The sequence below is a fragment of the Cryptomeria japonica genome, chromosome 4 (genome assembly GCF_030272615.1).
Source record: "Cryptomeria japonica chromosome 4, Sugi_1.0, whole genome shotgun sequence".
In the NCBI taxonomy this organism is placed as follows: Eukaryota; Viridiplantae; Streptophyta; class Pinopsida; order Cupressales; family Cupressaceae; genus Cryptomeria; species Cryptomeria japonica.
The window spans coordinates 728,261,894-728,278,320 of NC_081408.1; positions in this window are offsets into that span (position 1 = coordinate 728,261,894).

Sequence of the window (16,427 nt, forward strand, 5' to 3'; positions counted from 1 at the left end):
TGTGCAACAAGAAACCCAACCTACCTTGATGAGTAAACGTGCTTCAAAGGCATTGATAGTGACTATTCCTCAAAAGTCCACATTCGAAATAATAAACAATCCATTGTTTAATGCAACACCTTTAACACCAAATCAAATGAAGGCCACACAAATGTTGATGACAGGTGTCCCTCAACAAGAAGTGATTCCTTGAATACCAAAAAGTGGACCCAAATCTAAGATGCAAGAAAGCTTTACGATTGGAATGTCTGATCTTACAAATGTTCAAATTGCCTTTCCTTCATGCCAAAGCATTGATTCCTTGCCAAAATCCCCCATGCATATTCAAAGTCCAACTCCATGTCAAGAGGATAGTTTAGAGCATGAAGAAATGTGTCTTGAAACAGATCAAGATCAAGATCCCAAAACCTTATCATCCCATCCAATTGTTGACCAGGACCCCATCTTCCCACACATTCATAATGATCCTCCTATCACTATCCATTCTATCCAAGAGAACAACACCTTTTCAAGTCCTATTGACACTCCATTCTCTGAGAAAGATCAAGATATCCCAGTTCATCCAATCCCAAATGATCCCCTTCCATTTCATGAAAAAAATATCCTTTCAAATCCCATTGACATTCCACTTTCTAAGAAAGATCAAGATATCCCTTCCATCCTTTCCGATGATCCCATTAAAAGTCAAGAGCAAAGCACCTTTGAAGAGGATTCCAATGATCTTCCTCCTTGTCAAGATCAAATTATTCCCTCAGATCCTCCACAAGATCCACTTGTTCCTCCATCTCCATGTCCTAATCCTCCGTGTCCACCCCAAGATCCCATTTCTTTTGAGGATCCCATTATTTCTCCCATTCCATCTCTTGAAGAGCCTGTCATTGAACCATGTCCACTACATGATCCTAATCCCCCTCATGATCCTGATACCCCTCATGATTCTAACGTGTCAGTGCAAGATGTTCATGGACCCTCGACATGCATAATGGGTTCTTCCACTTTGGTGAAATCCAATCCACTTCAAGATCTAATTATTTCTCTCATATCACATCCACCTCATAATGGACTCGCGTCTTCTTCCCAAAGCAAAGAGTATCCTACAAGTCAAGATATTCATAAAGGCAAAGGAGTAGACCTTCACAAGCAAGAACCCCTCCATATCAAAGAATATACTAATGGTCATGGCTACAAAGCTCACACTCAAGGCGTTGGTATCCCTTCAAAGTCAAAATCCAAATGTCCACCTCTCCCATCATCGCTTCCATCCATTCTAGGTCCCTATATCCCTCCATCTCCTATGCAACATCAGCAAAGGCACACATCTTGGAGAACCTTCCATCCATCTCACATGCCTCCATATCATTCCCATCCACACCGACATTCATTCCCTCTTCCAAGCAATTTGGATGCCAAGTATAAGCATCATAAGTCTAACAATCCCCATGTATTCACAGATCAACATGTCCAATATAATCGACATGTCAAAACAAAGAACAAATTGATCTATAAAGAAAAAGAAAAATCAAAAAGGCCACAAAGGCCCACTAAGAAAAATAAAGCAAGGTCAAAATATATATGGGTTCCTAAATCCCTTGTGCAAGCAATGCACTCCAAGGAACCACAAAAGCATGAAAAATCAAAAACCATGTGGATCCCTAAGAAGCTCCTTGAAGCACAAAAGCCTCAAGAAACATCCAACTTGGCATCCAAAATTGTTATTTGTCCATCCAAACCTCTCAAATTTGTTCCTCCATCACCTTCTTCATCCATTTTGGGCCCTTATGTCCCAAAATCCCAAGTTATTCCTCCATCAAAATCTCACAATCCAAAATACATCTTTCCTCCATCAATCCATCACCCCTCAAGGTGTGTGCCAATGTTGATCTTGCCTTCATTTTCATCCACTCAAGCCCAGTTCTTCCAATACCCTATCCATTATCCAATGCATATTTTCCATCCTTCGATCCCTTTGATCCAATCCTTTGCATAAATCCGTGCCTTAGTTTCATCTCATTTTCCATGTCCTTATCCTACCAATGTCTTTGAGCATGTTTTTAAAGGTCATGGTCCACTATTGTCAAGGCTACTATCAAAACAAAAAAGACGCTTGAGTCCTTCTTCCATCCCCTATCATGTGTCCATATTCTCTTGAAAAAGTCAAAATACAAAAAAAAAAAAGTGAGAAAAAGAAAAAAAAAGCAAAGCAAAAATAATTCGTCCACTGGTGAAAACCTAGCAAACAGGCGCCTTGGGCAAGTACCGTGATGAAAACCTGGCAAACAGGCGTCATGCGTAATCTATGAACTTCTTGCACACCACACTTGAGGGCAGGTTTCCTCCTTCATATCTTATTGCCCTTCACTATCCTATCGAATCCCTGTCATTACCCTTCATATCCTATTGTCCCTCATGTCTAGTTTCCCTTTTCCATCTTTGATCTTGACAAGGTTGAGGATCGTCATGAGCATCATGCATCTTGTTTGCAGCTTTTAGTCCATCATAGCTTTTGGTCTTTATCCATTTGCTTATTACAACCTTTCATCCATATTCCCTGGCTTATTGCAACTTTCTACCATTATCCCATAGCCAATCCCGACCTTCAGTCCATGTCCCTTATCCATTCTTGGTCTTGCTTATCCTATCCATATCTTATCACTATCCATACACTCTTTTTCATTCCTTGATCTTGATTTGACGTAAGGACGTGAAATGCAAAATTTAAACATGGTTTCAAAAACCTCTTGACATGTCCCTCATGCCATGTTCCTGCTTTACATTATCATGTCCAGTCTCTTGTCCCATCACGCCATAGCCCTTGAAACTTGCATCTGTATTGTCTCCATAATAAAAGGCCTTTATCTTCCTTCTATCTACCAACATTTCAGCAAGCCTATTTATTCACCTATCATATTCCTTTCCTTGCTAGACACTGGGGGCAAAATCTCTAAAAAAGTCATAAAAATTGAAAAAAGTCCTGAAAAAAAGTCTTAAAAATCGAATAAAGTCCTGAAAAAATCTCATAAAAATTGAAAAATGTCCTAAAAAAAATTCATAAAAATCAAATAAGGTCTTGAAAAAATTCAAAATGTCCTGAAAAAAAAAGTCCTAAAAATTGAAAAAAGTCCTGAAAAAAGTCATAAAAATTGAAAAAAAAGTCCTAAAAAAAGTCTTAAAAAATTGAAAAATGTCCTGAAAAAAAAGTCAAAAAAATCATATAAAGTCCTAAAAAAAAGAACAAAAAAAATTATAAAACTCATAAAAAACACGCATTTTGCAATAAAACATAAATTATCCCTCTTGTGCATAAGACAAGTAACTAAGCATTCCTCCAACGACACTTGCAATCAATTCAACACTGTGCTTTAATGAAATCACGCATTAACAGATGAACTTTTTCAACTCAAACCAAGCATTCAAACTGATCCAAATTGTCTTATCAATCGAATATCCGCATTAAAAAATCATTTGTCCTTGTCACATTATCATGGGTCTTATACAGGGTGTGGTATACTCGAAACCAGACTGTGTCCTATCTTAGACGGGGTACCACATTTCCTGAAACCAGACAGCATGATCATCTTATGAGCACGTTCAACTTTTGACAATGAAGATCCAGATGTTTGTTTGATTTGTTTGAATTTGCGCATCTTATCTTTTTCTTGATTTATCTTTGATCATGTTCCTATGTTGCTCGATGATGTCACTGAGTGATTTAGAGTGACCGGGATGGCTCATGATCCTTTTCTTTTTTGATTGTGATTGTCGTTTGTTTATGCTGTGTCTGTCTTATGCAAATCGGGTTGCATTTCAGCTCTGGCCTTCAATGCCATGATGCTATGCATCCATTTTGCTAAATAAAAATAAAGGTTCTCACCTACAAAGTGCATTACTGAAAGCAAGTTTTTATCATCTCTAACTGTCTTCTATCTCATTTCTTACTAACACTTCTTCCGTCCGGTCGGCTAGTCAGTTCGGTCTAGTGCTCCGATATCCAAGCACATATGCTGCATCCTGCATCCATTTGGTTAGTACATTTGTATTCCATCACATATTACATCAAGCATTTTATCCATTTCATTTCATAAATACATCCAAAATACATAAAAATGCATCCATACATGTTCATACACAAGTGCAAAAGTCATCCATACATGCAAAAAACATAAGTCATAACATATTGCATCCATCATATCGATGCATATCATATCACATATCATAATAATGTCGGAGTACAATATCGGACTGTCTGTCCTAAGTATGGCCCGCAGGCTGACTGCAAAATGTCAAACTACATAATGTCCACTGTCTGTCATAAGGAGTACGTGCCTCTATCACTGGGTGCTCCCTCTGTCCTCCTCATCCCTGCCATGTCCCGCAAATGCGTCAAATTCATGAAATTCAACACATGGGTTTTCGAGATACATACCGCTGCTCCTGCGTCCTCCGGTCGTCTGAATGTGCGTACACGTTCCCCAAGGTGATCCGCTGTTGGAATGTTTGCCATCTGTCTGTACGTGTCCTTGTCCAGAGCAACAAATCCTCTTCTTTAGCTAGTGCAAATGAGTCATTTTCACCCTCTTGATCCCATTTATAGCTCTTTGTCATTGCATAGATGGACATGCATCTTCTCCATCTTATGTTGGTCACGGTCTTGTGCACCTTACATTGCTTGTCCTTCATGCATTTGATATCCGATTGTCAGTCCGTTCGATCCTATCATTTTTTATCGATCAATTGGCCTCTTTTCCGCATGTTTCCGGCCAATTCCTCGAGGGGGCATGCATATGTCATTATTATTGTCTGGGGCATTTTCATTATTGTTCTTTGAAACAACGCTCAGAATCACATTTTCTCAAAGAGGGGCAAAATGTAGACACCCAAAAATGGTCAAACGCTTGCGAGGTCATACTTTAACATCTGCGCATTGCCTCATTTTAGGTTTTTTTGCGTCGCATTAACATTTCTCCTATGTCACGCACTTGGTCTTTATCATTTGCGAACATCGAGTCATTCTTCTACATTCTTCAATCATCTTGTCCTCGAATTTGGTCTTGTCGACAACATTATCCAATCATGATTTTGATTAATTTTACCCTGTTACATCAATGTGCCTATTCATTTGTCATCATTTTGGACATCGTCAATCCTAATTAGGGTTTTGTCCTCCTGTCAATCTTATCAATCTTATCATCAATCTTATCATTTTGGACATCGTCAATCCTAATTAGGGTTTTGTCCTCTTTTCAATCTTGTCATTTTAACGATCGATTTGTCATCGATCGTTGTCATATTCAATCTTGTCATCTTGCGATCAATTTGTCATTGATCGTGGTCATTTGCAATGTTGTCATTTTGCGATCTATTTGTCATCGTTTCAATCTTGTCATTTTTTCGATCGATTTGTCATCGATCGTGGTCATTTCCAATCTTGTCGTCTTGCAACCTATTTTATCATCGATCCTCGTCCTCTTGTCAATTTTGTCATTTTGCGATTATTTCGCTATCGATCATTGTCTATCTCAATTATGCCAATTTGGATCAATTTGTCATTGTTCCTCGTCAATTGGCACATTTCTCAATCATTTTGTCGCATTGGTCATTTATCAATTCAAAATCATGACATTAATTATCTTCAATCAAGACCTAATTGTCATTTTCGCATTTCTAATTCGTCTTCTAGGGTTTTATGATTTATTCATTTAACCTAATTTGTCATTTCTTCCTCTAGGATTAATAAATTATTTATTAATCCTAAGTTTCCTCATTACAATTAAATATTCATTTAATTGGCTAATTATTCCTCTTTGTGAGTGAATTAATTAATAAATGAAAAATTATTGATTAATTCACTAAATTCTAATTTTCCTTCAATTTCTAAATTCCTAATTTGTCATCAATTTCAATTTTCTAATTTTCTAAATTCTTAAATTCAATTTCCACCTATTTCTCTCCTAAATTTATGGCAATGACATAGAAATTTGTCATAAATTCTTGACATAGAAATTTGTCATAGAATTTGTCATAAAATGTCATAAATTCTTGACATAGAAATTTGTCATGAATTGTCATAAGCCTTGCATAGCAATTTGTCATAGATATGTCATAATTTTGCTATTCTTGATTTGAATTTCTATTCAAATCTCTTTCAGGCTAATTTGCTCATTTCTCCAATTTCTCTATAAATTGGATGATTTTCAATCAAATCAGATCCTTCGAATCCTTCATGAATCTTAATTCCTATCAGACTATTGAACTTATGCTTCTAGTACTCTTGAGCTTTTCATCAAATCTTGCTTTCAATTGTGTGTGCACTTGTAGGTGAGATCCACAAACCCATTGAAGAGGAAAGAACAACAATGGAGCCGCATGGAAGGAGTGTTCAATTCGACATCTAGTTTGCGTAATATTTCATCTTTGAATGCTTTGTTTCCATACCTCTATTGAGTGTGCTTAGGATTAGATCATTGCAATGTGTGTTTGTGATTGAGCTAATAATGAATGATATGTCCTTTTATATATTTCTTTGATGATTCCTAATTTCTACGCTATAGTAGTCTTGATTTATTTTGTAGTCAGTGAGGCTCCTTTTGTAATGAGCAGTGTGCTCTAGGTTGTTGGCCTTCCTACATGTGCAGGCCCCTCTTATTGTAATCACATACTTACTGTAGAAGTATTATCTGAGTGTGGGCAAGCTTGTCACCGTGGTTTTTCCCTTTACCTGGTTTTCCATGTACAACTCTTAGTGTTATCTTTTATGGATGGTTGGTAAAATTTCTATGGTTTATATTTGTTCTTAACTCTTGTATCTTCTATGTCGGTATTTGATTTATGTATTCTGGTAATAAAGTTTTAATGCTTAAAGTTCTATAATATGTTGACAATTGATTCACCCCCCCTTCCAATTCTCTTGCGGTTATCTGAGCTGTCTAATAATTGGTATCAGAGCCTGGGCCTCTCTGAATGAGCTTAAGTGCTTGACAAAGATCCTATGGTGTCTAATAGTACAAGTCATCAAGTTCATCTGCTACTACTTTCCAGAGAGAAATTCGTAGGCTTGATGGAACAAATTACAGAGTATGGAAGATTCAGATGGAGACTCATCTGAGATGTTTTTGCAAGGAGATTTGGGAGATCACTGAGAATGGCTATACACCTCATAATCCGACATTTGGAAATACTCCTCAATTAGGCTTGGAAAAGGATATTTAAAATGTTTGTAGAGCTAGAGAAGCCCTTTTGTGTGCACTTTTTGATCAGCAAATAATGGGACTATCTGACAAATCAACTACAGATGCTATATGGAATTAATTGAAGACTTTGAATTAAGGTGACCCTACTATTAAAATTGCTAAAATTGAGGGTTACCAAGTGAGATATAAGAACCTAGAGATGGGAGAAGATGAAAGGCTTACTCCTTTTATGGAGAGAGTTAATGAGATTGTCATGGGAATTCAGTGTTATGGTGGATCTCTGAGTAAACATGAAATAGTTTCTAAAATATTGAGAGCTTTTCCACCGGCTTATAAGATGAAGGCTACTGCAATTAATGAGTTGATAACTATGGAAAACACCTCTGTTAATAGGGATACCCTGGCTAGAAAGTTATCCTCTTTTGAGCTTGAGGAATTTGGTCCTTCTAGAGTTGCAAAATTTGAACCTACTTTTCATGCATCTACATCATCTACTGGCAAAAGTGATTGGAAAGCCTTATATACTTTCGAACTGGAGGAAATGAAGAGTTTGAGAAACTTGAAGCCCTATTTTTCAAAAGAGTACCTAAAGGTCCTGCACAAAGTAAGTATGAAATAAAATCATCTTTTAAATGTTTTGCATGCAATAAGATAGGTCATTTTGCATCTAGATGTCCTGAAACAAATTCAAGATTTGAGAAAAGAGTTAAAAGATCTTATACACCTAACCATGATTATCAGAACAAGAATAAGTATAGGATAAAAAAAGATAAATCATGCTTCTATGCTAATGAGGAAGGTGTGATTGATTTTGATGATGAACTAACACAAGATTCAGCTAGGGGATCCGACAATGAAAAGGAATGGGTATTTTTGGCCATCAAGGAAGATGATCCAGTACTTGAAGAAAATTCCCTTGCTACTAAAATTGAAGGCAAGGATGAATGGGTGATAGACAATGGATGTTCACATCATATGACTGGAGATAAAAGGAAGTTTCTATCTTTGAAAGAATTTGATGGCGATCTAGTTAGATTTGGAGATGATAAAGCATGCATGATCAAGAGAAGAGGAACTACATCACTGGATGGTAAGATTGATATTGATAATGTTTATTATGTTAAAGGTTTAAGGAATAATCATTTGAGTGTAGGACAATTGGTAGATAAGGGATTTCAGTTACAGTTTAAGGATGAAAAATGCAAGATTATCAACAAATCTAGATTGGAGATTACAACCAGTATTTAGACTAAAGGTAACATATCTCATTTGAACTCCGGTTAGATGACATGTTTGATTACACAAATTGATGAGAGTTGGCTATGACATAAGAGGTTGTTGTTGGCATTCTTGATGATGATGTTGTGTTTGTCATTGACAAACACACACTTGCTTTGAGATCACTTTTTGTATGTATGAGTTATGCTCAACCGGTATTTGTTCCAACCGGTATTAGGTATTATAGTATTTAGACTATCAGTATTTTGTAGAAAGTGTTTGCCGATCTCAAGTGGTATGAAGACCTCAAGCAATTTGAGGATCTCAAGCGGAATGAAGGAACTAAAGCAGTAGTTATCATTTTCCCAGTCTTCAGCTTCGACAATCCGTAATCAATAAAATGTATGAATTGGTATTACTCTATGATGAGTTACCAACCGATATTTTTGTGATGAGTTACCATCCACCGACATTTTGGTGGTGATTTTGTGTCATGTTACCAAATGTGTCTAGATGCAATGAACCTAGGAACTTGCAATGTAATCCTATTGGATCGAAATGAAATCAGATTCCTTTTTAAGGACATCATGTTTAGGGTTTTATGAGTTGTTAGGGTTTAAGGTGATTGATGAGGTTTTTGTATGTGTGACCATAGTAGAGAAGGTCAAGTCTATGTGAAGTAACACAGTATGGATATACTGAAGACTGAAGTAATGCTGAAATGCATTAACAATGAGCTATCATGGATCTAACCAAGCAAACTATGCTATTTGCTAGATCAATCACTTGTTGATTACTCACATCTCTGACAAGTTTGGAACCCTTAACCGGGTAGGCCCAAAAAAGCCTTTGTAAATCCTCTAACAAGGTGATTCACAACTGTGGATTTGAAATCCTCTCACAAGGTAGTCTTTAATCGGACTTATCTCCTAACAAAGATTGAGATTCCTAACAGGATCTATTCTGGTGAAGAACATTATATGACCTTAACCAATCTGACCTTAATCGGTATGGTTTCTATTTTGTAGATAGTTACTTGTGAGTCTCAGCTCACTGTGGTTTTTCCCATTTGGGTTTCCACGTCAAAACCTCTTATGTTATGGTGATTGTGCTCTTGTGGGTGAATGTCTTATTTGCTGTTTGGTTTGCATTTGTTTTAACTGGTCTATTAGTAAATCTATTTTATTGGTTGATGGCTAAACTGCTTAAGTGTTTAAGTTCATTAATTTTTGGCATACTAATTCACACCCCCTCTTAGTATTCATCAATTGGTATCAGAGCCAACCTTTCTATAAGTTTAACCACTTGGAAGGAGATATGGGGGAATACACTATGAGGGAACTTATTCAATGAATCACTCAGGCTGAGAAAGCCTATGATGAACTTAAAAGTCAAGTATAAGGCCTCCCTGGAAAAAAGAAGAGAGCATGCTAAGAAATTGATAGAGTTAACTGAAAACAACTCTTTTGATGAAGCGGACATGGAAGCCCTAGTTGAAGAAGTTGAAAAACTGAATGAGTCTAATGCTAACCTAAGAAGGGAACTGGAAGGACTAACTATCAAAATGTGTCAGGAGCTTGAGAACCAGAGGAAAGCTGAAGATCTAGTAAAAGACAAAGATCATGAGATCTCCAAGCTGAAGCAAGAAATTAGTGCACTTACCGCTCATCTCCATGAGAGTAAAGTGGAAAAATAAGAAATACAAGGTGAACTAAACATGGCTATTTTCGAGAATGCAACCTTGAAGGAGTCCAATGCTTCTATTTCCAAAGAACTCACTGAGTCAAAGGAAATACTTGCCAAATTCAATAAGAGTACTATTAAGCTAGAACAAAAGCTTGAATCTACAAAACCGGTAAAGAATACTAATGGACTTGGTTTCTTTGGGTATGATGAAGATGAGACCTTTGGAGAAAAATATGTAGCATCAAAGAAGCAACTGACATCAAAGGATAAAGGTAAGCAAAAGTTCAAACCTGTTTGCTTTAATTGTCTCAAGGAAGGACATACTGCTAATGTAAGTAGAAACAAGGCTTACAATAACTTTCCTCACTTTCTAAACATTAAACCTAGATCCAATAGATTCAATGGAAATTGTTATGCATGCAAAAAGTTTGGGCATAGAGCATTTGAATGCAAGTCTATCATGAACAACACTGGAAGATATCCTCAAAGGAGGTAAGGAGTTTTTCCTGAATCCTCTATGAACCGAAATCCAAACTGGTATAATGCCTATGACCATCAGTCAGGTGTTGGTGGCTATCAAGTGACAAATGGATGGAGAGAAACCTATATGATCTATCATGGTAGCAGTCACACTGTTGCAACATGCAGAAGGAAGAATGGAAACATGAATAATGGACCATGGAGAGCACCTGGAATGGTATGCTATCATTGCAACAAACTGGGTCACATAGCCAGAGTCTGTAGGATGAGAAAGAACATATCAGATGATATACTGTTCACTCCAAAAGGAAAGATTGATGTTGAAACTATTCAAATGGATATGAAGAAAACCTGGAAAAAGAAACCAGAAGAAGTGTCACAAGAAGAATAGGCTTCTACACCTAGTGTGGAAGTTGCTAAACTAGCAAACTAAGATTCAGAAAAGCTTAGGGGGAAGCAAATCAGTGAAATGTTTTGAACCCTTGGTTTATACCGGTAAAAGACCTTAACTAGTATGTGATACCTATCAATTGGCAGAAGACTGAAAATGATAAAAAGGCAAATTAGGGTTTATGCCCTAACAGTGGTGCATTTATTATGGTAGGTGAATAATTTATTTAAATAGGATTTTCAAGTCATTTTCACTTGTCATTTTGCGAGCGAAGAAATTTTCAAGTGCAGAGCGACAAAGGGTGATTCATTTTATGATTTAGAGACATTTCAAATCTTTATAGTTGAATCTAGAGATAGTTTAAATCAGTCAAGAGAATAAAACAAAGTGGTAATCTAGCAACCAAAGTAGTGTGTGGAAAAGCTGAATTTGCAAACCCTAAATTGTGGATTTCTGAAGGTATTTATCAAAATTCTTGTTTAATCCATTTATCATGGCTTCTACATCGCACTCCAATTCAAGTGCTCCTGTTGATTCAATAGATTTTATCCAACAGAAGGTGAAATACAATGCCCTATCCCAGATACCCGCTGGAGTTATAGTAGAAGGTGATATTTCAGGGTATATTGATTGTAAACTAGAAGACCTAGGATCACTAGTAATCCATTCCCAGCTAGGTCTGTTTTGTGGGGATGATAAGAAGATCAAATCCGAATATGGCATCCTAGAAAAGAAGAAGCTTCACAATGTAGTGTATTTTCTTGAAGAGTTTACAGAAGATCACATTCACATCATTCTGAGCAGAGTTCATGGCGATAAAATGTATCTTGAGAGAACACATGACATTACGCCTGAAGCTATTCATGCCATCATCAGTTTCTGCAACACTGGTGAGGTGCTAGCCCTAAGGAAAGTCATCAAGACTGAAATGACCAAGCTCACCAATTCTGTGAGCGACCAATAGGGAATGACTATCAATACCATCAAGGACGATCTGGTCAAGTATGCTTGTATGGTGATAGGTTATTAGATGTTCTATGCTATCAAAATTAACTTTGTCTCTGCTACAACGGTAAATGTTGCCTACAGAATGATCATGGAAGATGCCTCATTTGATTTATGCACCTATATGCAAAGGAAACTTCTAGTGAACCTGAAATCTATTAAACAAGACAATGCCTTAAGAATTAAATTTGGACAACTGTTGGTAGGATTGTTTTTCTACTTTCAAGGCTATTTCCTAGAAGTTGGTGATATCCAATGGTCTGCTGACCAACCAGTTACCAAGCAAATCAAGAAAAGCCTCCAATTAGTGGGAACTAGTTATCCAGAAGTATTGAAAAAATACTTTGATGAGTTTAAGCAGAAGATGAGCTAGCAGATGAGGATATCAGGCGATATTGTCAAGAAGTATGAAGAGGACATCTACTTTACCATAAGAGCAGATGAGTGCATAATGGAGGCGGTTGAGCCTAGAAAAGAAAAGGTGGAACCCATGGGATATGAGGTAATGTATGACATGATAGACGGGTATGCCTCTACCCTACTTGCCTCACCTCTTGATCCTAAGAAGAAGTGAACTAGTACCTATCTAGAAAGGGTAACACCGGTTGAAGAACCTTCAGTGAAGAAGGGAAAGGTAGTGCCATCTATATTGGCATCAGTTACTTTAGCAAGTCCTAAAGTGACCAAGCAGTCACTGGTAAAGAAGAAACCGGAAGTTGTACCCGCTAAGGTATTTGAGAGGAAGTGGAAGACCAAAGGCAACACACCAGACTTAGAGGACACAGAGCCTGAAGTGCAACCTAATAAGACTAGGCAAAAAAGGAAGAAGGCAAAGACAACCAGCAATGAGCCAACATCATCAGGACCAGTAAATATAGACATTTCCTCTTACAAACCATTGACACATTGTCAAAGGACTATCAAGAACATAAGAAGAAAATTGCTTAGTGATTTGAAAGAAAGTTTTGATGATTTTAATGATAATGAAAAGGAGGAAGTTGAATAGGAAGTCATTCAATATCTATGTATTAATGACCAATCACCATCAAAAATTAGATCTGAGGCACCTGGTTCTTTATACAATTCTTTAGATAACAAATAGTGCATTGCCATAGAAAAGGAACAAGAAATAAGAGAGGAAATATTTGCACAATATTTTCCTGATGTGTCAAATTTAGAACTTTATGAAGTTATGGATAAAAACAAAGGCCTCTTCTTCATGAGAAGAAGAAGACTTTTGTTACAGGAAGGGAAAGTTCCTAAAGTGGTAAAAGATACCCACTCACATGCCAAAGTTTCTCTAAGATTTCATCAAGTGTCTGAAGCAAACAAGAAGACTGAACAAGAACTGGAAACTAGAAAACTGGATGAGGTTTATGACAATGAAGGAGAACTGGTCACTGAGAAAATAGACCCTATTGATGTTGATGCTTTGGATGGTGAAAATATCACTCTAGATGCACCAAAGGAAAAGGTCGATAAAGAGAGAGTGGACAAGGAAAAATAGGAAAAAGAAAAGGCGGAAAAGGAGAAACAGGACAAAGAAAAGGCTGACAAAGGGCAAGAGGAGAAAGAGAAGAAGAAATAGGAGGAAGAGAAGAGAAAAGAAGAAGAGAAAAGAAGAAGAGAAGAAGAAATAGGAAGAGGAGAAGAAGAAAAAGGAAGAGGAGAAGAGAAAAGAAGAAGAAAAGAAGAAATAGGAAGAGGAAAAGAGAAAAGAAGAAGAGAAGAAGAAACAGGAAGAGGAGAAGAAGAAAAAGGAAGAGGAGAAGAGAAAACAGGAAGAGGAGAAGAAGAAAGAAGAAGAAAAGTGGAAAGAAGAAGATAGAAAGAAGGAAGAAGAGAAGAGAAAGAAAGAAGTAGAGGAGCAAAAGAAGGTAGAAGAGGAAAAGCTAAGAGCCAAATAGAAGGAGGAAGCGGCAAAGAACACACAAGTGGAGACCCCAAAGGCAACCGGTGGTCAAGCCAAACTGGCTAACATCACCAGTCCTATTGACCTCCAATCTACAAATGAATCAGAGTTGCTGCAAAGAATTAAGCTTTCCCAAGAGCGACTGGAAGTGCTAAGAAGGGAAGAGGAGCAAGATCTTATTCAAACTATGGTGGAAGCTCTTACGAGTTTGATTCCCAGTACCAACCTCCCCAGTACCGATTCCTCTCTAGCACAACTGAAACTTTTATGCATGGTTGTAGAGGACTAGGTATAATTCCTAGAAGATGTGGCTGAAGCAAGCACACAGAAGAAGCATCAAAAGGCACTAAACATTGCCTTAGTGAAGAAACTAAACGAGCTCTGCTCTGAACTTCAGAAATAGCAGAAGGGCATCAGAGATGCTATGAATGAGGGGAAACTATTGCTTAGTAAGATAAGCCAACCCCATCTATTTTGTGATGATGTGCTTGCATAGAAGGAATAACTGCAATCTGACTTGCAGGCATATATAAGCACCTTTCGGACGCCCTATGATTCCTTTACTACATATGGGCAAACTGTTGACCAGTTTTAGCTCCAGTCTACTAGAATAGAGTTGGAGATTAGCAATTGGACCTGAGATTTGCAATAACTTCAACTGGTTCTACTACCGAGACTGCAAATACTTCAGAAATGCTATCTCAATCTAGATGCCTAAACGGTCACTCAAGAGATGAGCACCTTGGACGCCATGGAAGAATAGGTCTCCTAGATGCAAATGGAAAGTGAGGTTGCTACCTCATTTATTGAGTCATGGTCTTTATCCATGAAGACCTTCATGTAGGATTTTTAATTAGTTTTTGATAAGTTTCACTCATTATTGTCATAAACACTTATTATTTTAATGATAATGAGAAACAAGGGTTTTTCTGCAGTATTTTGTCATTGTTGGCAAAGGGGGAGTAGTACTTTGTAATTTAAAATTTTGATGCATTTTATGTATTCTTTCATGTTTATCTTGTAAGGGAGTAGTATACATTGTATTTTCTGCAAAAGGGATAGTGTATATGCTTAGGGGGAGTAATTTTTTATTATGACATATTTTTGTTGTAAAACACTTAGATGTCAAAATTTTCCTAAGTGTTGCCATCAATGCCAAAGGGGAAGATTGTTGGCATTCTTGATGATGATGTTGTGTTTGTCATTTATGGACACACACTTTCTTTGAGGTCACTTTTTGTATGTATGAGTTATGCTCAGCCGGTATTTGTTCCAACCAGTATTAGGTATTATAGTCTTTAGACTATTGGTGTTTTGCAGAATGTGTTTACCGATCTCAAGCGGTATGAAGACCTCAAGTGGTTTGAGAATCTCAAGCAGAACAAAGGAACTAAAGCGACAGTTATCATTTTTCTAGTCTTCATCTTCAACAATCGGTAATCGGTAAAATGTATGAACCGATATTACTCTGTGATGAGTTACCATCCATCAACATTTTGGTGGTGATTTTGTGTCATGTTACCAAATGTGTCTAGATGCAATGAACCTAGGAACTTGCAATGTAATCCTATTGGACCAACATGAAATCAGATTCCTTTTTAAGGACATCATGTCTAGGGTTTTATGAGTTGTTAGGGTTTAAGGTGATTGATGAGGTTTTTGTATGTGCGATCATAGTATAGAAGGTCAAGTCTATGTGAAGTAACACAGTGTGGATATACTGAAGACTGAAGTAATGCTGAAATGCATTAACAATGAGCTATCATGGATCTAACCAAGCAAACTGTGCTATTTGCTAGATCAATCACTTGTTGATTACTCACATCTTCGACAAGTTTGAAACTCTTAACCAGGTAGGCCCAGAAAAGTGTTTGTAAATCCTCTAACAAGGTGATTCACAATTGTGGATCTGAAATCCTCTCACAAGGTAATCTTTAATCAGACTTATCTCCTAACAGAGATTGAGATTCCTAAGAGGATTTTTTCTAGTGAAGAACATTGTATGACCTTAACCATTCTAGTTTCTATTTTGCAGATAGTTACTTCTGAGTCTCAGCTCACCGTGGTTTTTCCCATTGACGCTTCCATGTCAAAACCTCTTATGGGTGAATGTCTTATTTTCTATTTGGTTTGCATTTGTTTTAACTGGTCCCTTAGTAAATCTATTCTACCAGTTGACTGCTAAACTACTTAAGTGTTTAAGTTCATTAATTTTTGGTATACTAATTCACCCCCCCGTCTTAGTATTCATCAGTTGTGTCATGTGAATTTTGATTGCATTGTAAAGATCAATTCAACTAAGGCAATTAGAGATATACCTAATATTGTGAGGCCCTATAATCCGATATGTAAGGAATGTCAAATCGGAAAGCAAGACAACACTTGTTTTAAAAGTATACAAGACAAATATAATGATGTTCTTGATCTTATTAATATTGATTTGTGTGGTCCTACTAGAATCAATTTTTTTTAGGGTGATAGATATTTTATGCTAATCATTGATGACTATTCTAGAATGATGTGGGTTACTTTTCTAAGGGAGAAATCT